This window comes from Sciurus vulgaris (genome assembly GCF_902686455.1).
Source record: "Sciurus vulgaris genome assembly, chromosome: 11".
Lineage (NCBI taxonomy): Eukaryota > Metazoa > Chordata > Mammalia > Rodentia > Sciuridae > Sciurus > Sciurus vulgaris.
In genome coordinates this window covers 122,219,672-122,241,022 of record NC_136472.1, presented here as the reverse complement: position 1 = coordinate 122,241,022, position 21,351 = coordinate 122,219,672, and the positions used below count along the sequence as shown (strand labels likewise).

The 21,351-nt window shown below is 48.7% G+C and overlaps 1 protein-coding gene and 1 long non-coding RNA gene across 7 annotated transcripts in view; one reads left to right on the top strand and one right to left on the bottom strand.

The window, feature by feature from the left end:
- KIRREL3 (kirre like nephrin family adhesion molecule 3) overlaps window positions 1-21,351 on the top strand; it is a 571,499-nt gene that overhangs the window by 498,624 nt on the left and 51,524 nt on the right. The gene's annotated exons all lie outside the window — the stretch shown is intronic.
- The window catches only part of LOC306640763, a 55,730-nt gene continuing 36,190 nt past the window's right edge, over window positions 1,812-21,351 (bottom strand). For all 3 annotated transcript variants that reach the window (XR_013757883.1, XR_013757884.1, XR_013757885.1), the window contains 2 exons: window positions 6,111-6,263; window positions 1,812-2,653 (listed from right to left, as the gene is read on the bottom strand). This is a non-coding gene — a long non-coding RNA (uncharacterized lncRNA). The remainder of the gene's footprint in view (window positions 2,654-6,110; window positions 6,264-21,351) is intronic.

Genomic DNA, 21,351 nt, shown 5'->3' with positions numbered 1-21,351 from the left:
AGGTGGTGCTTTTTTCTCCCAACTCAGCCTTGGTGACAATGTGTTGGTGGCTTGAAACTGGTCTTGATGGGAGCATTTGCAGCACAGTAATTGGCAACACTACAAATTAGAATTTTGTGTATTTTGTCTGGAGAACCAGTTTACCAGCACAACACTGCTCAGGCACGTCTCCTGATTTAATCTAAAACCCTAGGCAAGTGGCTGTACCTTTCTGAGTCCCCAGTTTCCTAACTGGGAAGTAGGAACCAGTGTTCCTGCCTGTCTATGAACATAAAGAGGTTGTTTGAAGTGAATGGAAGCACCCCAGACTCTTTAACAAGGCCAGGCTGGAGAACCCCCAAGTGTGAGCCATCATTCCCCCCAATTAATGTTCTTTATTATAATCATTCTACATCATGAAATAAGCGAGAGCAGGAAGTGAGCAGTGACTGACAACAGGAACCGGGCCCAGACCAGAGAGACTGGGGATTTGCCAGCTGCCTCCCAGAGGCCAGCCTGGGCTTGGGCCCCAGTAGAGCAGGCACCGTTCAGGCTGCAGGGCCATCCTGGGGGACGGGGATGCCAATGCTGGGCCCAGGATCCGCCTCTAACTTGAGAATGGCACTGGGCATCTAACTTGACCACCATGAGCCTCTGAAGTCCTGACTACCTCCCTCTAGACGTTGCCAAGAAGATGAAATAGAATCCTGCATGACAAAGCTATCAGAAAAGCATGAAGTGCTAACTTAATGCACAGTGGAGTCTGTGGGGTGCTGAGGGGGGCTTCTACCAGAGCATGAGATTTGTCTGGGCCTTGATGGGATGTAAGGCCATTCACCCATGTGCAGAAGGGAGAACCAAGGTCAAGTTAGAAAAAGGAATTTATCCCAACTATGAAGCTGGCAGTAACTTAGCCATTCTTATTAAGCCCCTACTGTAAACCATCACTATTCAAGGCACTAGAAATACAACAGAGCACAGAACAAAGTCACTGTTCTTGAAGAGCTTATACCAAGAAAGGAGTTAGACCATAAATCAACAAATACTATAATGTCATGAGTACCATAAAGCAGGACAAGGAGGAGGTGAGGGAAGATACAGAGGAGCCATTTTACATGGATAGGGAAAGCCTCTTTGAGTAAGAAATACAACCAAAGACCTGAAGAAAACAAGGAAGTATGCCAAGCAAACATTTGGATAAAGAACATTCCAGACAGGGACTACTGAAAGTGCAAATGTCCTGAGGCAGGAGTGGTCAGCAAAGAAGCCTGTGTGACTGACACAGAGGGAATAACAAAAAAGTAACAGAGATGAGACCAAAGAGAGCAGGGGCTAAATCTTGCAAAATCTCATAGCCCTGATAGCAACTTTAGACTTGACTGTACATGAGATAGGACACCACCAGAAGCTTTGAGCAGAGGAGTGACACAATATAAACAGAACTGGCCTGGCTGGTATTTTAAGGAGTCAGCATAAGATAAGGGTGAATGCAGGAAAGTAGGAGGCCCTGGAGGAATACAGCGGTGATTTGAACTTGGGCAGGAACAAGTGTTGAGAGGCAAAGAAACCTGGGTACGTCTATTTTTTTTTTTTTTTCTTTCTCTCTTACTTATTTTATTTTTTTAAATTTTTTTTTAAATATTTTACAGACTGCACTTTGATTCATTGTACACAAATGGGGTACAACTTTTCATTTCTATGGTTGTGCATGATGTAGATTCACACCATTCTTGTAATCATCCATGCGCATAGGGTAATGACGTCTGTCTCAGTCCACCATTTTTCATACCCCTCTCCCTCTCATTTCCCTCTACGTGATTTTTTTTTTTTTTTTTTTTTTTTGAGGTGGATCTGGTTATGCTGCCCTGCCTGGCCTCAAACTCCTGAACTTAAATGATCCGCCTGCCTCAGCCTCCTGAGTAGCGAGGAATACAAGTCTGCAGGGCTTGAGATCTGTATATACTTCAAAAATGGAGTCCATCGTAATTAGAGAACTAGCAAAGTCCTAGAGGACCCCGAGGGATTTGGCCGGGGCTGCTGGTTGCAGGGAGTTGCCACTTGCTGAGATGCCACTGGGAACTCTGGCATTGTGTCCTGCACTCAGCCTGGTTCACAGCTCTGCTTTTTGTGAGGAGAGTAGTAAGAAGGTCAGGGAGCACCCCCAAGGACTCGGAGAGGACAGGGTGACCTGAGTTCCCCTCCTGCTCCAGGTTCCGACTGTGACATCAACGGGGCCCTATTCCCAGGTGGTCATGTTCTGAGAGGACCAAGCAGGGTCACTTCAATCCTAAGGCACTTGCTGCCCCTGGGGTGCAAAGCTCTGAGGAGAAATTCAAGTGCAAGCAGCAATTCAGGTGCTTGGAGAACCCAGAGCCTGCTTGGGGCAGGGTTACATGTGGAAACTGGCCCTGAAAGAATAAGTGGGACAGTGAAGAATGTGGACAATCAGAGGAGGCTTCTGGAAGAAACAGAACCTGGGTCTCAAGGATGAACCACTCTGGGGTCAGCTAGGGAGAGCAGAGGACCCTGGATATGGGAGCAGAGAGGAGGGTTCATGTAGAGACCTTCGGTGGGCACAGGACCAAAGAGGCTGGGGTCAAAGGTCAGAAGTCCTGGTGGTCATCCAAAGGGTTCAAACTCCATACTCTGTAGAAGGGGAAGCCACTGGAAGTTTCTGGAAAGCATAGAAGAGCAAGTTTTTAGGTCCTTCCCTAAGCAGCCCTCTTCTATTTGTTTTCACTTGGTTCCCTCTCTTGCTAGTCTCTTCCAGCCCCCAGTCTGACCTGGGGTCTGAGCAGCAGGACTTGGGGTCTGCCTGGAAGACAGGGGGTAAGAGGGGCCAGTTAAGTACACAATGTCCCCTGGAATTGATCAGTGCACAGCCTGGCTGCCTGGCTGAACCTCATGGCTCTCTGGGCACCAGCTCAGACCCAGGAGGAGTCTCTGCTCAACTGGTTTCTCCACCTCCCCCATCCTTCCTGGCCTGATTAAGGTGAGTGTCATCCCAGGGGGACTTGATGGATGAGCTCAGTAAAGGCTGCCTGCTTCTATCTGGAGGCTTTGGGAATCCATCCATCTTCCTTTGGCAGCCCACGCCAGACCCGGCGCTCACCTCCCCTGGGGCAATTCCAAGCCTGAACATGCCCCAGGTGATTCCAGGCATCCAAGGGGTTCCCTTGTGTTTTGTCCTCACCAAGGACAGGCAATAGGGACAAGGGCCAAGTTTAGGGTGAGGGACCCCTCCTTGATCACAAAACTTCAGGGACATCAAAAAATTCTGTAAGCCAGGCAGTAATCTTTTAATGCAACGTCGTGTGTGTGTGTGTGTGTGTGTGTGTGTGTGTGTGTGTGTGTGTGTGTTTAGTGCTGGCGGTGAAACCCTGGACCTCACACATGCCCTCTACCACAGAGCTACATCCTCAGCCCTTCATGCAAGTTCTTTAAAAATCAAAATGAATGCAAAAAAAAAAAAATATTCTCGATGAACGAAATATCAAACTGTTAAAGACAGGATCAGGAACAGCACCGAGCCGAGCCATAAGCGAGCCTACGGCAAGAGGGAAAATGTGGACCCCGTATGTGTATTTTTAAGTACTTTTTTAATGGTTAATTTTTTTCTAGGACATTAAAGTAGTTGGGAAAATATTGAAACATTTAAAAGTAGGTATATTAAAACTCATAACATTATTTTAAGCTTAAATATTTTGTTTACAGCAAAAACTGGATGTATTTAATTTCACTACCCTGATTTCCATGGCAGTGAACTCGTTGGCATCTCTAGTTCTCTACCTCTTATCTCATTTCCTATTGAGAGAGTGGCAGTGTTGGACCATTTCCCTCGGCCAAGTGGCCATTTTAAATAACGTCTTGTTAACTTCAGCTTCCTGGTCCTGTCTTTATTTAAATTGTACCATTTTATATTTTGTGGTCTTTTTAAGTTTGCCTTGAGATATTATTTACCTCCATTATGGGAGTCTGGGGCACATCTGTAAATTCTGTACCCAAGGTGAATGCCCCACTTGCCTCCTCCATTTCTAGCCCTGAGAAGGGGCAGAGGTATTGGACCCCCCTTAGCCTGAATCAGGAGATTCTGGGGACGAGCCAACTCTGGGTAGTGACTGATTCAGTCACCATGCATTTGTCCAGGCAGGGACAGCTGAAGAGGGTGATTATAGGTGGCTGTGACGTGTGAGGCTGTAGGGAAACCATTGTGGACGACAGTCAAGGTTCCGGCTCAAATTCTTGCTGTGGGTGTTGGGCAAGTTCCTGGTTCCCACTGAGCCCTTGACTCAGTTTGTGCCGTTCTAGGTAAATAACTGTCAGAAGCTGATCCGTAGCATGCAGTTCAAATGCCCACTCCTTGCTGGTTAGCCTCAGCACCAAGCCCTACACCAGCAGTCTAGCCATTAGGAAGTTCTGCTTCGAGTCTAATTTCAGTCTGTGTCCTTATTCTCTGATCTGTCTTTTCTGGAATGCCAGCTCTGCTGTCTGGCATGGAGGTTTCTGTTTAGCCTTCCTCTGTTATTCTCTCCAACAAGACTCCCAAAGGTGGGGAAGATCTGATGGCTCAGGACAGGTAAGGAGTCAGCCTCCTTCTGTTCGGCCCACCCCACAACCCCATCAGTATCTTGATAGTTCACCATTAAGGATTATTGAGGCATAAGCTGCTGTAAAACCTTTTCAGAGTCAATTTATCAAAGTTTGATAGGAAGCCATAGAAAATGCCTGGTGGCTCTTCCCCCTGCGACAGCCGAGTGGGTGAGACAGGGCCTGCTGGCTGACAGGGGCAATTAGCAGCCATCGTCACAACCTCCCTTCTCCCCACTGCAACCCCACCCCCCCGGCCCCTCGGCCCCTACAGTCTTCTCCCTTCCACTTCTGCAAATAGAAATAACTTTCAGAAAACTGGACAGGCAGAGGCTAATTGGGAGCAGGAAAGTAACTTCAGGAAAACTAATGAGCAAGGGTATAAGTGGACGTGAGCTGAGAGGGGACTAGGAGAAACCATCAGGTCCATCCCCCTGCCTCAGAGGCATATCATCACATCACATCCAACTCATTTCTGAAAAGAAAAATGTAAATAAAAACAGGAATGACCTTCCTGAGAGAGGCCCAGCCCTCTCCTCTCAGCTGTACCTCCAACAACTGTTCTTTCTGATGTCTAACATCACTCCCTCATGCTGCATCTTGAGCCCATCTCCCCCTTTCAAGGAAGAAGAAACTATACATAGAGACCATCCTCTCAAAGGCCACTCAATTACTGAGTGTCCATCTATAAGTTATCCTTGCATTTTATAAGCCCTGAGGAAACAAGGTAAGCAAAGATGGGGTCATTTGGGCTCACTGAAGTCAAAAAAGAAAATAAAAGTCTAGATTCTGAAATCACCTTTTCAGTACCTCAAATCTGTGGGAACCCCAGAGAGATGATAACTTGCTGTTGCTTTGGACATTTCACTTAACTTCTCTGGGCCAGGTGCCTTGTCCATCAAGTAAGGAAGGTACATGAGGTTGGATCAGCTTCAAGGGCTTCCCATGCTGACAGCCTGGGTCTGGTCCACTTACATCTTCTCTCTGGGACACATGTGGGACATAGCCTCTTTACCTGCCACACATCTTGACTAGGGGACACACAATACAGGGGCGCAAGGAAGCATGAACAGGCATTAGCCAGTCTGGTGGCCTTGAGTTAATTCTCAGCCAGCCAGTCAGGAAGAGAAATGAGAAGCCATCTATGCTTCCTCACAAAAGCTGGTCTCCTCCACTGCCAGTCCCGTGCAGAACCATCTGACATCCTGACACCACTGCAAAGCTCCATGCTTACCAGCCTGGTGGTCTTCATGACCCTCTGACAGTATTTACTGTTATGCCCACTTTACAGACACAGACACTGAGACTCAGAGAAGGGAAACCTGCCCAAGTTCATGCAGCTAAAAATTTATGGCCCTGAGCTTCAGGTCCCATCTGTGGGATCCACATTCAGGAACATCTGAAGCCCTCCCTCACCACTCAGATGGACATGAAATCCAAACGGAGCCCCACCTCCAATCTCCAAGCAGACATCAGGCTCTCCTCCACTGCCAATCCCTGTCCAGGCAGGTGGCCTGTGGCTTCTTCAGCATTAATGCACTCACAGTTTCTTTAAGAAAAATGATTACTTCTGCCCAATCTTGGGCTCCAGCAGAAAACTGGGGTGTCTTCCTGTGTAACCCCAGGGACTATTGCTGGCTGTGCTTGGAGCCTCAGACCACCAGGTGGAAGGGGAGATGTCAGAGGCAGAACCACTCCTTAGGGGATGAGAGAGGAGACAGAAGAAAGGAAATGAGGATTAGCTGAGCCCCGGCCCTGGATTTGACCACGCCCATCTCACGGAACCATCCCACAATGCTTCCCACTGAAGTGTTTTGTTTTGTTTTGTTTTGTTTTGGGGGAGGGGTTTATACCAGGGATCTAACCCAGGGGCACTAAACCGTTGAGCCACATCCCCAGCCCTTTTTATATTTTGTCTGAGACAGGGTCTTGCTAAGTTGCTTAGGGCCTCTGTAAGTTGCTGAGGCTGGTTGTGAACTCATGATCTTCCTGCCTCAGCCTCCCGAGCTGCTGGGATTACAGGCAGGCACCACTGTGCCTGGAGCTTCCCACTAAGTTTTATTATTCTTCTTGTTTCGTGACAACAAAGGCTCAGAGAGCTAATCAACTTATCCAGAGTCACACAGCTGGTGACAGGGAGGCCAGGCTTCCATCCCAGTTCTGACAGCAAACGGGAGCACTACATCCCTGGCCCAAGGGCACATTCACAGAGGTAGTGGCTCAGCCTTCAAGAATGCTGAGCACCCGTGGAATACAGGCCTGGACAGTCTGTTTTCAATGACCCACCTCCTGGACAGGGCCAGGTTGATGTGCTTTAAACAGTCCCTGCTCACCTCTCTCCTGGCCTTGTCTAGTGAATGCAAATTAACACTAATGGGAATCTAAAATAAACACTCAGAAAGTGAAGCTGCCTGCTTCTTCTCTAACACAAGCACTCATGTGCACGCACGCACACTGCATTCCAAAGTCAAATGCAAATGATATTTTCAATTATATACCAGATTTGGATTATCCATGCCTCTGGCCACAAACATTAATGCCCATCACGGGAGCTGACTATGACGTTAAGACACATCCAATTCATTTCTCCTCACACCAGCGCCGAATACCTCACCCCATCCACTCCTCAGAGCAGCTCATGTGCTGTTCCCAAGCATCACGCTTTCATTTTGACCAATATATGCAGCACTCACACACCAGATTCCAGCGCAGTGACAGTGATGTAGATCCTAGTTGAAACTCATATATCCTAACACAGACTGATGCCAGGGCCCCCACAGCAACCCAGTGCCTTTCTGTCTCTTTTTATAGAGCATCCACTACATACAGAACACTTTCCAGAGCACTAAAGTTGCTAATCAAAGGGAAAAGGAAACCCTGGAGGGAGAGAAATGAAAGAAAGGGGGTGATTAAGGATCCAAGCATCCCTGGGATTGGCCAATGAGTCCCAGAGAAAGGGGTGTTGAAGGTAGAGAGAAAAGAACACCGAGGTCTCAGAAAACCAAGGGACATCAGCTGTCCTGGTCCCAAACTCATAGTGATTCAAAAGCATGCAGCCATCGCAAAACCAGCAATGCCCTTATAGACCCCAAATCCCAACACCTCCCAAAATTGGTCTGTGAATCCAACATGGAGTGCCAGTAGGGCCAAAGGAATCTTCTAGAACCTAGCAGATACTCAATTCACAGGAGTGTTCTCTGGCTCTGCCTTTCTCACAGTATCCACATCTGGAAGCTTTGTTTTTCCTGCCTAACTCCCCATTTCACACAGGCATCTCTTCTCCCCAAGGCGGGGCATGTGTTCCGTGTTCATCTGTTCAGCACCTGTTCTGCTCAGGCCCCAAGTTGGGTCAAGTGGTACCATGAGGAACTTGACAAGGTTGCTCCTCTTGGGATGCTCACAGCTGAGCCAGGCACCTTGAACCAGCCACTCATGACTCCCAGGAACCAGTTCTAGAGGTAAAGGGAGCTTCCGTGCAGCTGGGCCATGGCTAAGGCACCATGCTGGCTGCTGGAACATGCATGGATGACACTGGTCCCTGCCCCCCAGGTGCTTCATCCAAGTCCAGTGGAAGTAAAAGGGTCATTCAAGCAAAGCCAGTAAGTCACATAGGTGACCACAAGTTAGAAGAGGGAAGGAAAGGCATTCCAGGAAGACAGAGCAGAAGTCTGGGTTCAAAGCCTGGGAAGCCATGGCTGCTAAGAGCCATATGGCTGCTATCAAGAACCATACGGCTAGAGGTGGGCCTGGGGTCAGGCTGCACAGGTGAGTCAGGCCCAGGTGCAGCAGAGCCTTGAACACCATAAACAAAGGAGCAATGTGATTGACTTGTCATTCCAGGGAGGTCACCTAGCAGCCTGTGGAAAGCAGATGGGAGAGGGAGAGGAGAAGGTCATCTTGCAGGTTCCTTCTGTATCCCTCATGAGTGATGGCGGAGCATGACATCCAGTCATGGAGCATCCATCTTCACTCAGCTCTCCATGGGCCACAGGTCAGGAAGCAACTCCTCACTGGCTTGCACCACCTGCCCCTCCTGCTCTTGGGACAAGCTCCACTCATCTCCCATCCTGCCTATCAGGCCACCCAGTTCCCAGGCGCCTGCTCCCAAGACCCAAGAGATGGATGATAGAGAGTGCTCACACTCTCCTCAACTCCCAGATGAGAACCAGCCTCCCCAAGACCAGTAAGAGGACGGCCAAGCCAAAGGAGAGCAGAGAGAAAAGCACCCCTCCCTGACTTGGAATTTTCAGAAAGAAGAAAAGAAAAACTTAGCGCTGAGGTCTGGACCACACACTGGTGTGAATTCACATTCCGAGGGATAATAGTAAACCCAAGGATCCCATCAAGATCCCAGATGGTAGAAGGGGTCTGCCAGATTGGAGTTCCAGGGTGTCAAGAGAGCAAGAGCACAGGGATCAAGACAGGAAGGAGGACCAGAGAGTAGAGCTTGAGATCCCTGCTTCAGAATGAGGAGGGGGCAGCTTGCCTGTGAGGCCACTGGGAGAGAGGGAACCTTCGTCCTGTAGCCCTCTCAGCTGCCCAGGCTGCCCAGTCTCTGCTGGGGAAGGATGAAGTGGAAAGAACCCTATGCTTCACATCAAGAGGGTGAAATTAAAATCCTCATTTTTCACCTGAATATCTCTACTTGGATCCCAGCTTCAATCCCTGGATCCCTCATCACTAGACCAGCCCCTTCGTGCCCGCTCCCTGGGATGGGAGGTCATTATACAGTAGCTGACTACGGGGCAGAATCTAGTGCAAGAGTCTGTCCCTGGTAGGTTTGTAATCATTTCTATCATAAAGTAGAAAGCTGGTAAAAATGTTAGGAATATCTCAGGAGCATCGTTCTCCATCTGGCCAGTCTCCCCACCCAGAGACTGCACCTCATCACAGCTCACCTACCCACTGTGGCATTAGCGGCAGATCTGATAAGGTCACCCATGGTCATTGTCAATATGAGACACTGTGGCTGCTCCCATGTGCCTTCCCATCCCATTGCATATTTGAATTTGATTTGAGGTTCCCTAACACTCTGTTACCCCAGGGGAGCACTCACCTAACATGGGCAAAGGTAGTGAGGGCTCCCAGCAGCCTTCATCTCAGGCAGACCAGCTGGTCACTTCCAGCTCACCAACCACATCCTAGCACATCATCATTCTTAAATCCCATACCACACAAGGGATATCTTAGCTTCACTTACAGAGGAGGACGCTGAGGGTCTGGAAGTAGAGAAGTTTGTTCAAAGTTACCCTTTTGGGCTGTATCCTTTCCTCACCTTGCCTGACCCTAGTCCCCTGGGGTACCCAACCCCCAACAACACCAGCAGTTGTAGGGATGAGTGGAATCCAGTGGAGAGTCCTTCCTTATCCCCAACAAATAGAACTTACAGACACATAGAGTAGGGCCATGATCTCCTTACCCGTATGCAAGCACGTCTCTTATTCTAATGCAGAGCACTCTCTGTCCAAGCCACAGTCCCATCCCACCTCAATAGTGATGGAGAAAAAGAGGACATGAGAGAAGAGGCCATCCCTCCACAGGTAGTAAGCAACACCTTGTAGCAAGCGTGGTGTGCCACCCAGGTTTGCCGCTTCAGGCAAAGGACATAAAGACCTTATCTCAGCTGCTGGAGTGTTGGAAGCAAACAGCTCTCTGCTAAGTACCACAACGGGGACTTCCTGTGGCTGAAGAGAGGAAACTTGTTTCGAAGAATGATCCCCCACAGGGTACAAAGGCCAGGAAGGTCCTTCCACATCAGAATGGGACCACTGTAAGAGTCATTCAAGCTTCAAACTCCCTGAAGTAGCTGCTGAGAACTTTTTGCGGCCAGCATCTCCCTGGGTCCAGTTGTGCTTTCTATACTCCCATCAGGGCCTGGTCCAGAGAGCCCTCCCTGCTAACCTTCTGCTCGCTTCTATCTGAATATCCGCTGGCAGGACCCAAACCTGAAACAACTCCCAGTCTAGAGCTACTTGATTTTTTTTTTTTTTTTTCAGGGATGCCCTGAAGCCACGAAGAGACAACAGCTTTTTATGTCTCCCATTGAAGCATCCTAAAAGACGCAGCACAGGAATGTTCTCCTATAAAATGTACCGTCTCTATAAAATGAAATGCGATGCTCACCCACTTCTGTGGAGAAATGTAACTTGCCCTTGTGAAAAATGAGGAAGACGGGAAGTTCCAAAAATATCTATAAGGCCAAGCTATAGATGAGAATTAAAACATTTTTCCCATAATGAATTCTAAAAGCATTAGTTACCCTTTTTCAAGTTTAGAGGCTTGTACTTTTTGGAATAAAGGCTGGGGTCAGAAAAAAAGAACTTGACTTTTTTCTCTTAGGATTCTAGCACATATTTTTTTCTCTTAGGATTTGCACATAGTTATGCAAAATTTGAAAGGTACATTTTAATGGTTTTCTGGGATTCCCTGAAATGAATTTTACAGCAAGAGGCTTGTTTCCTTCCTTGGCATGCTGCCATTTGGTTTTACTGTTCCCTGCCCCCAAGCATGGCGTGTTTTCTCTCTTCACATCTGACTTCTTCCTGAGTGGGCGACTCGAACCCCACCTGGCTCTCTGATTCTTCCTCTTTGCCTGTCTTTACAGTTTGTGCCCTTCTCTCTCATGGTCGCTTCTCCAGCTCCTTCTCCTGTCTTCCCTGCTGTCCTTTAACCAAGGTGCTCCTAGTTTCTCATTCCAAAAGACAGCTGGCATTTCAGAGGTTTATATTTTAGACCATTAATGAGGTGACCCTTTTCCCAGTGCCCCTCCACTTCCGTAAAGACTTCCGAGGCTCCAGGCGCTCAGTAGGGAGGATTCTCATTCTGGCCTCATTCTCCTCCTTATTGAAAGCCACAAAGATCCTTGAGAAGGTGGATGTGCCTAATGGGGTGCCCAGAGCAAAGCCAACCCATCAGTTCTGCTTTCTATTTATGGGATGGATAGGGACACTCATAAGTCCCTGCCTGGTCTTTTGCTGGGTCAAGATGACTTCGTGAAGTTGTTGAAGCAGCCAGAGTAAACAGAGACCGGATTCTAGTAGACATGCCTCCTAGCACTGCCATTAGGAGTCGACCAGATTGCTGCCTCCCCCACATGCCAGCGATACGAGTTGACCCAAGCGGATTGAGCAGTCTAAACCTCAGGTTCTCCATCTGCAAAGTGAGTAAACTACCAGAAGGGCCAGCACAGGCGGTGACTGCGAGGTTTAAACAAGCACGTGCCAGCCACCATGACGAACTTCTCCCTGAGATCCGGCAGTGTCGGCAGTGTCGAAGGGGAGAATTCCAAAATGAGGTCAAGGTCAGAGCTAGCAGAAAATCTTTGTGAGCCCTGGAAGGAAGCCCGAGGAGGTGTCTCCTGGGTCCTGTGGTCAGCACAAGAGCTGAGCTGCAGAAGGAAGCTGGCCCCTTCCTCAGCGGGCCTGGGAGAGCAGTGGGTACACACCTCCTAGCTGGCCCAAGGGGCTACCACAGCTTCTGCTGCTTTTTCTCCTGGTCCCTGCCCCAGCCCCTCCTCTCTCCCACCCCACTCCATGCTGTCCCTTCCCTGCTGGCACCTCCCCAGGGAGACTCTGTCAAGCCCTCCCACACTTGCAATTCACCTGGCAGTCACACACTGCCTTCCACTGTGCAGAGCTGGACACACGTGTGGCTGCCCGCACATGCACACATGCAGCGGGTCTGTTTCCCACAAGAGTACTGCCGTGGCGCTTGCGGTCCCCTGCTGTGCATGCATCCTGTGGTTTGTTTGCCTGCTTGGTATTACTGAAACATCCGTCTCCCTATAAACAGTCCCTCCCCGATGAGACGACTCAGATCCTCTTTGCAGGGTTTTATCGGAAATGTTCTCCGGTACTAATTTAACAGGGAAAACCAGGAGCCAGTACGGTGGCACAGGACTGTAATCCCATCCACGTGGGAGGCTGAGGCAGGAGGCTCACAAGTTCAAGGCCAGTCTGGGCAAATAGGCCAGACCCTGTCTCTAAAAAGTGATAGGGATATAGCTCAGTGGTACAGTGCTTGCCTAGGTTCCATCCCCAGTACTGCAGAGCCACCACGGCAAAAGGGAAACATGGAACTATAGATACTGACAGCATCGGTCTCCCTTGCCCTCACCACCCACCCGCTTCTCCTCTGCTATCTTTTGGGTATGTGGCCTCCTTACGGTCAGTGTGGTGGTTTTGTAGGTGCTTAAGGAAAGATAACAACAATCTATCTAGAGAATCTGGGGCTGTGGCACAAAGCAAGATGGTAACAGAAGAAGAGATCAGAATAAACCCATTTCACACCATGTGAAGTGGAGCTACTTGTGGAATAGGCAACCAGAATATGCAGAGCTAAAATTGACTGAGTTCTTACTATGGTGCCAAACTATGGGGTAAGGCACAATTCCATCAATTCATTTAACCAGCACGACGCCTTGTGAAATAGATCCCATAATGTCTATGACATTGTCTAGCACAGACAGTTAAGGAGTCAGGCCACAAGACCAGTGAGTGATAAGGCCAGGGGCCAAATTAAGCATCCCAGCTTCAGAGCCTCCCTCCTTACCCCCAATCCATATGAGCTCCCAGTGAAAAGAACTTGGAGGTCTGCCGGCCCAGGTCTCTCCCAGGATAGGGGCAGAGCTGACTCTAAGCCTCCAGCATGCCTTCCTCTGAGCCACATGCCATCACCCCAAGTCTGTGCCTGCTCTTCCCTCTCCCCCTTACCCCCAGCTGAAGTTCCTGTGCTGTTGTGCCACAGAGTGTGTGGGGAGCACTGTCCGTCAGCTTTCCATCACTACAACAAATACTGAAATCATCAACTTATAAAGGGAAATGCTGATCTGGGCTCACAAATCTGGAGGTTTCAATCCGTAATCTGTTACCCTCTTCCTTTGTCCTGTAGCAGCAGATCGCAGCAGGAGAGCGAGGCAGAGCACAACCATTTACCTCGTGCCTGGGAGCACAAAAGAGAAGAAGAGATGGAGGTCAGGGTCCCACAGTCCCCTCCAAGCATACCACAATGACCTGAAGACCTCCCACTTGTCCCACCTCTCAAAGTGCCTTCCAAGTGCTGCTGACCAAGCTTTTAACACCTGGACCAGAAATTCCAGATTCAACCTATAACAGATACCTCCTTCTTAAAAAAAATCCCATTTGTATCCTGTTCCAAATGGAGAAAGAAGAGAATGAAAAGACAACAATATTAATTAAATCACATACATGTAATTAACACATCTACAGGGTCACCAGATAAAATACGGGATGTCTCACTAAATGCGAATTTCAGATCAACATACTTACATTAAAAATATTTTCATTTTCTGAAATTCACATTTAACTGGGTATCCTACATTTTTATGTGCTAAATCTGACAACCCTACACATATTCCATTTCTGCTACTTACTAGTCATGTGACATTGGGCCAATAATTTTAATTTGTGCCTCAGTTTCCTCCCCTCAAAGATGCACAAAATAAATGTATCTTCCTTTCATAGGGTTGTCATGAGGCTTAAATGACATTTGCAAAGTACCCCAAAGAGTTTCTGCTGCCCTATAACCCTAAATCAATGCTAGCTATTATTCATATTGTTATATTCTTACAACTATCCAAGATAATGTACTAAGTGGTGGGAGACATACAAAGAAGTAACAAGACAACTAACTACCTTGGAACAATAGGGAACCTAAAGCAAATCCACAAGTAGATGTCATCCAGATGTAGTGAGGGCCAGGGTAAAGGGAAAAAGCAAGGTGCTCAGGGGCAGGAGGGAGTTTGCTTCCCATCCAGTGGGATCTGGCCAGGACACCTCAAGAACTCACAACCTAGTGGAGCCAGCAGATGGAGAGACCACCAAGTGCCACAGGTACCCAAGGAGGTGATGGCACCAATGCCCCATGTACTGGTGGAGGTGCATGCATGATCTCATGGCTGTGCAGAGGCTAGAGAAGGGAAAGGCAAGGACTGGGATCAACAAGAGATTTCCTGCAAGAAGTGACAATTAAAAGAAGTGAGTTTTAAAGAATGACCAAGAGTTAACAAGGCAATAGTAGCCCTTGCACTGATTGAGGATATGATGGAACTCCAGCAAAGGTTTGGGGCAAGAACATTCCCAGCAGAGGGGACTTCACAAGGGCAGGCTTTCCTTGAGAAACGTGAACTGTCCAAGTCAGCTAAACATGGGGAAATAGCTAGAGAGATAAGTGCTTGTTGCAGGAATCTCGAATGCCCTCTGACCCGGAATTAGTTTTTATGCTGAAGCAGCAGAAGCCATTGAACATTGTGCTCACAGAGAGTATGCTTCCAGAATAGTCCCCTTAACGGGCTATAATGAAGGTAGACTGGTTTGGAGTGACATGGAGAGAGAGTGGACCCAGTTCTGAGAGTCCTACAGGAGCTCAGAGCCTTGGGCAATCATACAGGACTGAGAAGATCAAAAAGCTTTGAGTAAATGAAAAAGTTTAATATCTTTTTCTCCCCCATTGAAAGGATCCTGGCTGATATCCCCTAAAACAAAAGACTGCTTTAAAAAAGAAAAGTATAAGAGCTAGGGCGTCCATTTTCCCCAATACTTAGAACAGGGCCTAACACAGAGTAGGTGCTCAATACAAATTTTCCAAGTGATCATTCAGTCCCTGAATGACCTATCCTTGAAATGAGTTCCTTCTCCTTTCTGTCCTGACATCCTGCAGTACAAAACTTTGACCATTAGGTGGTGCATTTGTGTAAATGAGGAAGCTGGAGTCGGATTCCTCATGACCCAGAGCCTGAGACTCAGGCAGAACCACAAAAGTGAGCAATGAGTGGATCTGACCTGCAAAAATCTGCTTTCATTCCTTCAGCAGACATTGCAAAAGCACCAGCCGTGAGCCAGACTCATGCTGCCTGTAGCCCAGAGAAATTCAGGTTAGGGGAGAGCAGGGAAGAATGTGAGTCTGAATGGCCACAGACATAGGCTGAGACTGTGCCCAGGAACTATAGGACCAGGATAAGGGTTGCTGGAAAAGGTTGGCAGGGAAGGACGGATGAGGTGCAGGGACTGATTTGTGAGCTGCTCTGATTCTAGCAGAATATATCATTGTGTTAAACAAACCTGAATCTCAATCCCAACTACACCACCTACAGCTAAGTAATTTGCTCTGTTGAGCCTCAGTTTCCTGACCTGTGAAATGGAGGTCTTTTGTTTTGGTTTGCTTTGGTTTGGGTTGGGTTGGTTTTTGTAGTATTAGGGATTGATCTCAGGGGTGCTCTACCTCTGAGCTACATCCCAGTCCGTTTTATTTTTTATTTTGAGACAGGGTCTTTCTAAATGGCCCACACTGACCTTGAACTTATGATCCTCCGCCTCAGCCTTCCAAGTCACTCCTACTGGCATGTACTACCGTGCCTGGCTAAAATGGAAATCTTAATAAATCCTGTTTCAAGGGATTTTGAGAATAGAACGAGAGGCACAGTGCCTCTCACATAACCCCTAAACATTATTCTTCTTAAAACTTAAACATAATGACCAAGATGTCTATAGCCCTTTGCAAAGCCCTGGCTGCATTCTTTATATCTTAAAGATGATTAATCTACTTATAATCCTGCTGGATAAGCATTTTTTATCCCACTACCCAGATAAAAGGAGTAAAGTTATCAGATTATGTCACCTGTCCACAATCATCCAACTGGTAAAGTGACGGACTCCAGCTAAATGCAGCCCAGCAACCATCATGCTGCCCTGCACCTTGTGTGGCAGGTGCTCTACCAGGTGATGGGGATTGAGTGTGGATGAGGGTGTGGCCTAAGGGAGAGAGCACACGAAGATATTTCCATAAGATGTGTTAGATATTGAGATGGGAGGATGACCAGGATGACATGGGATAGAGACAGAAGTCACCTGGTCCTACTGGGAAATTCTGGAAATACTTCTTAGAGAGGGTGACCCCTTAGCTATGTCTCAAATGTTGGATAACAGCGACCCAGAAGAAGAAGGCGAAAGAGAAAGTCAGCATCTCAAGCTAAAGAAATGGCATTTGTTCTGCAATAAGGACCTCTAACTTCAAAGCCAGTGTGCAAGGAGTCTGCGCCTCTTCTTCAACCTAGGCCAGGAAGGACCAAAGCTAGCAGGAAGTCAACGAAGGAACCAGTGGGGGCAGCAATTGGTGCTGTCCTCGTCCAGTGCCCTTATCCTTCTAGAGCTTTGAAATTTCAGTTTGAAATTCCTCCTTAAATTCCACCTTAGAGCAGAGCTCCTCAAACTCAAAGGTGCATGTGAATTTTCTGGAATCTTTTTCAAAAACAGAATCTGAGCTGGGTACAGTGAAGCGCATATATAATCCCAGTGACTAGGGAGGATCACAAGTTCAAGGCCAGGTTCAGCAACTTTGTAAGACCCTTTTCCGAAAATAAAATTAAAAAGGCCTGGGGGTTAGCTCAGTGGTAGACTGCTTGTTATATGTGTGAGACCCTGGTTTCCCAGGGGGAAAAAGATGCAGATTCTGACTCAAGAGTTCCAAGGTGAAACACTGGTACTGTTTTTAAAAAAACCCCAGAGGATGCCAGTGCCACACACAGGTGCATCCAGGGGCGGGTTTGAGCTACCAGGGTCTCACCATCAGCTCCATGATGGCAGCGCATGTCCTGTCACTCAGTTTGTAACAAGGAAGAGGCCTGAAAAAGAAATAAAAGGCACAATTTGGGGGATGGAGGGAGGAGGCAGGGCAGAAAGAAACTCTGGCTGGCTTCATGGGGACATTGGGACAAAGAAGATTCTCAGGGTGTGAGAATGGAGCCCAGAGGCCCACCCCTGTCTCTAGTCAATAATGGGACTCAGCACAGGCTCAGCCAGCTTTCCCAGAGCCTCTAGGGCCTGGGCTGAACCCCAAAAGCAAAGAAATGCAAACTGCCAATCACAAATCTTACTCAGCCACGAATCTGATCTGTCACCATGCTTAGCCTGCAGTCTTCCCTCTAGCTTGTCATCCAGGCAAATCAGACTGGGGTTCCTCTCCTACCAAGAAGGCTGGTGCTGCTGAGAACCAACCCCAGTTCCAGCACCAAACCCTCCCCAGCCCTGGCTTCCCTCTCCCCAGGAAAAGTCCCAGTGCCACACCAGATAGTTCCAGCATAGCATTCCCAGTCAAGTCTAGGAGGTGCCTCCCCTTGGTCCACTACTCCCCCCAACACTCACTCATCCCACCCCCACCTGTACCCTACACACACACACACACACACACACACACACACACACAGTACAAAAAGTGCTAACTTCAGAAGCCAACATCTGTGCCCTCTACCTGCTGAGGATTTTTCATTTATTTGAAAACATTTATTGAGCACCTACTAAGTGCCAGGTAGTGACTGATCTAGGCAGAGCAATGCCACAATGACCAAAACAGATAAAGCCTTTGTTCTCCTCTTTACTAAGAGGTATCAAGAAATAAAGTCAGTAATGGGGGACATGAGGTGGGATGGTATAATGGAGAGACATCAAGAGGCTATAACAGGGAAGTCCTCTCTGAGAAGGTGACATTGAAGATGCATCTTGATGGACAGGAAGAAGCCAGCAGAGCAAAGACAGAAAAGAGCATTCCAGACAGACAGCGAGGGAAGGCCCTGTGCAAAGAAGGAGATTGGCTTGTTCAGCAGACAGCAGGGCTGATGGGACCAAGACCTGGGAAGCAAGTAGCAGGTGGAACCTTCCAGTGGGCAGCAAGAGCCATGGTTATGGATACTTGCAGGCAGCACCAAGTTCAAGTTACATTCCAAGTGCAGTGGGGAGCCCTCAAAGCAGAGGAGGGTCCTGTTGGATTCTGGTTTTTAATAAGCACATGCTTTGTGGAAAATGCACTGTTAGTTGGTTGGAGACCCAGGCCTGCTCTGCAGATGGCTAAGCATCTGTAAGTTTCCCCACTGTGCTGTCTTGAGGCAGGAGGATGATCAGACTGACCTCTTAAACATTCCAGCTGCCCTGTCAGTACTGCTGATTCATGCAGCAGTTGTGTCCCAGAGGGGCCTTCTGTGGAAACCCAACATCTGAGCTGTCAGAGCATCTGAGGAATTCCTGAAAGCCCAGCCAGGGCTTCACCTGAGTGATCAGGTAGACTCTGGAAGAAACCTGTGGTGTTGTCCCAAGAGAGTCTTCCAGGCTGTTCAGTCAAGGTTGGTCAACAAGTCAATGAGCTTGACCTTGTGCAGTCACTGAGCACAGAGGCAGTGAGTGGAGAGCAATCCAGAACAGAGCATAAGGCCTCTGACCCCAGTCCTCTTTCCAGTCATTGTCCTACACCATGTCCAGCATGCCACCACATGCTGATGTCCAAGGTCTTCATGGGAGCACCCCTTAGAACTTTAGAAGTGGGTAACAGTTTCAGACAATTTTAGCTACAGAGTCTTGTTCAAGTAGAAAGGAAGAGGGAACCTTAGTTCACCAAATAGATGAAAGCTTTACCTCCCTGGTCGGAGCCAGGATGCATCCTTCTTCAACCTCACTCACTTTGGGCCAGCCCCTTGTGCTATCTGGTCTCAGTTTCCATCTCTGTCAGTGAAGAACTGAGCTGTGTGGTGTCTCCTCACCCCACCCTTCCACAGGGACCCCCTTGTGCTTGGCAGCAGAGTTCATAGAAAGCCTTCAGGGGCTCCCTGCACACAATGGGAGAGGGACAGATGCCCCACATTGCCCACCGCAGAGCAGGTATCAGGGAGGGGAAGAGCAGGGATGGGACCCGCAGCTACTGCCCAAATCCTAGATAATAGGACAGTAAACTGCAAAAATCCACCACCCCCGTGGTGATAGACTCTTCGTTGGAAAGTTTGTTCCTTTCCTAAACAGTGCCCCAGGAACCGGCTGTGTGCTGTAGTCTCCCTCATGCTAGCCTGTCTGAGGCACGGTTGCGGCCTCCTCCAGGGCCGAAGTCCAGCTCCGGCCATGCACTCTGCCTGAGATATGCTCAGGTCTTCCCCAGGCCTCCGTCCCTCAACAGTTAATGCAATTTTTCTTCCTGACTGACAATAAGCACAACACCAAAACAGTCAACTATTTTTATCTCCAGATTAATCACAAAAAGACTAACGCTTCCACCTTCCTTGTGATTAAAAATTAGGAGACCAAACTCTATAGTGGTTCAGGATAATAACCAATCCTGGGAGGGGGGTGTATGAATAATGCATCTCCAGGCTCCGGTTGCTCCGAGACTTCCTCCCCTCCCAGCTGCCCCAGCCCTGGGCCCCAGTCTGAATGGAGAGGTAATGAGTCGGCCCCACATCACCACCATCTGAGCTACAGCTGCCAAGAGTGACTGTTGATTTCTATTCAGAAGGCTGGTCCCTAAACATCCTCCTTCCTCACCCATCCCCACCCCCACCCACCCCAGCCCCCACCCACACCCTCCTACCCCCATCTGGTGTGCAGTGAGGCGAAGGCCAATCAATAATGCATGGCTACATGAATAACCAGCATGATAACCACTTATTTGGGAAGATGTAATCAGGACCCATTCTGAGGGTGGATGTTTGTGTGTGTGAATGTGTGTGTGTGTGTTCTCCTGAGAACTCCCACAACAGCCCCACTCCCTTCTCCCTCATCCACACTCCCTCTAATCCAATATCTCTGAAACACAACACTAGAGGAGCAAGAAGAAATGACTGAGGCCTCACCACATGGGTTTTGGGGGAAGACCCCTCCCCACCAGCCTTTACACCTCCATCAGAGTAATAATGGTTCCATGCACCTGAGCAAAAAGCCCAGAGAAGACTGGTTCTCAAACAAGGTCACACATGTGGATCCTGGGGGCACAGTTAGAACTTTTAAAAATTCCTAATGCGGCTGAGTGTGGTGGCACACACCTTTAACTCCAGTAGCTCAGGAGGCTGAGGCAGAGGATTATGAGTTCAAAGCCAGCCTCAGCAACTCAGTGAGACCTTGTTTCTAAGTAAAATACAAAAAAAAAAAAAAAAAAAAAAAAAGGACTGAGGATGTGACTCAGTGGTTCAATTTCCAGTACCAAAAAAAAAGTTGGTCAGGGTGCAACCTGGTAACAGGATTTTTGAAACCTCCCTAGAATAGTCTAATGGGCAGCCACTCCTGCAAACCCATCTCAAACCCAACAGCTGTCAATGCTGGAGAGAACTCCCCACATCCTCTGTTGAACTTTCACATTTCACACCCAAGAAAACTAACACAGAGCGGGGGACCAGCCTTCTGGTCCTCTTCCTCAAACCCACATCTCTTGGTTCATCGCTGGGGAGGCTGAGGAGAAGAGGCTGGGCCAGTTCATTCTGTGGCTCTTTCCAGGTGGCTCTTTCCGATTCTCCTGGCCCACAGCAGCTCAGGTCTGACTTCCCCTGAGGACGCCCAGTGGAGGCAGGGTGGCGCCACGCAGATAGAAAGGGCAATGACCCCAGCCTTGTGAAGGATGAAGGCTGGCGATCTTCTCCAAGCCCCTGCTCTCCCTGCTGGAAGGGCCCGCCCCATTGCAGGCAGATGAAGTCCCTCTGCTGGGCAGCTAGTCCACAGCCATTGATGAAAAGTCCTCATTAGCCTCCTGGCTGCTCTCCGACCACGCCCAAACCAAAGAGGCCTTGGGTGCTAATGAGAGGTTTGGGGTGGGCGAGCTCGGCTGTCTTCATGGTCCTGCCCACACCCGCCTGCTTCCTCTGAACCTGGCAGCTCCAGGGCCCCCTGGGGAGGTCTGGCTTGAGAACCCAGGACCAGGCAGGGTTGGACTAGGCTGACTTCCTCCCTGGGCCAGGATCATTGTAGTCCTGGACTGGCTACCATGGGATCAATGTCCCATCTTGGAAGCTCTTTGGGGTTGGTT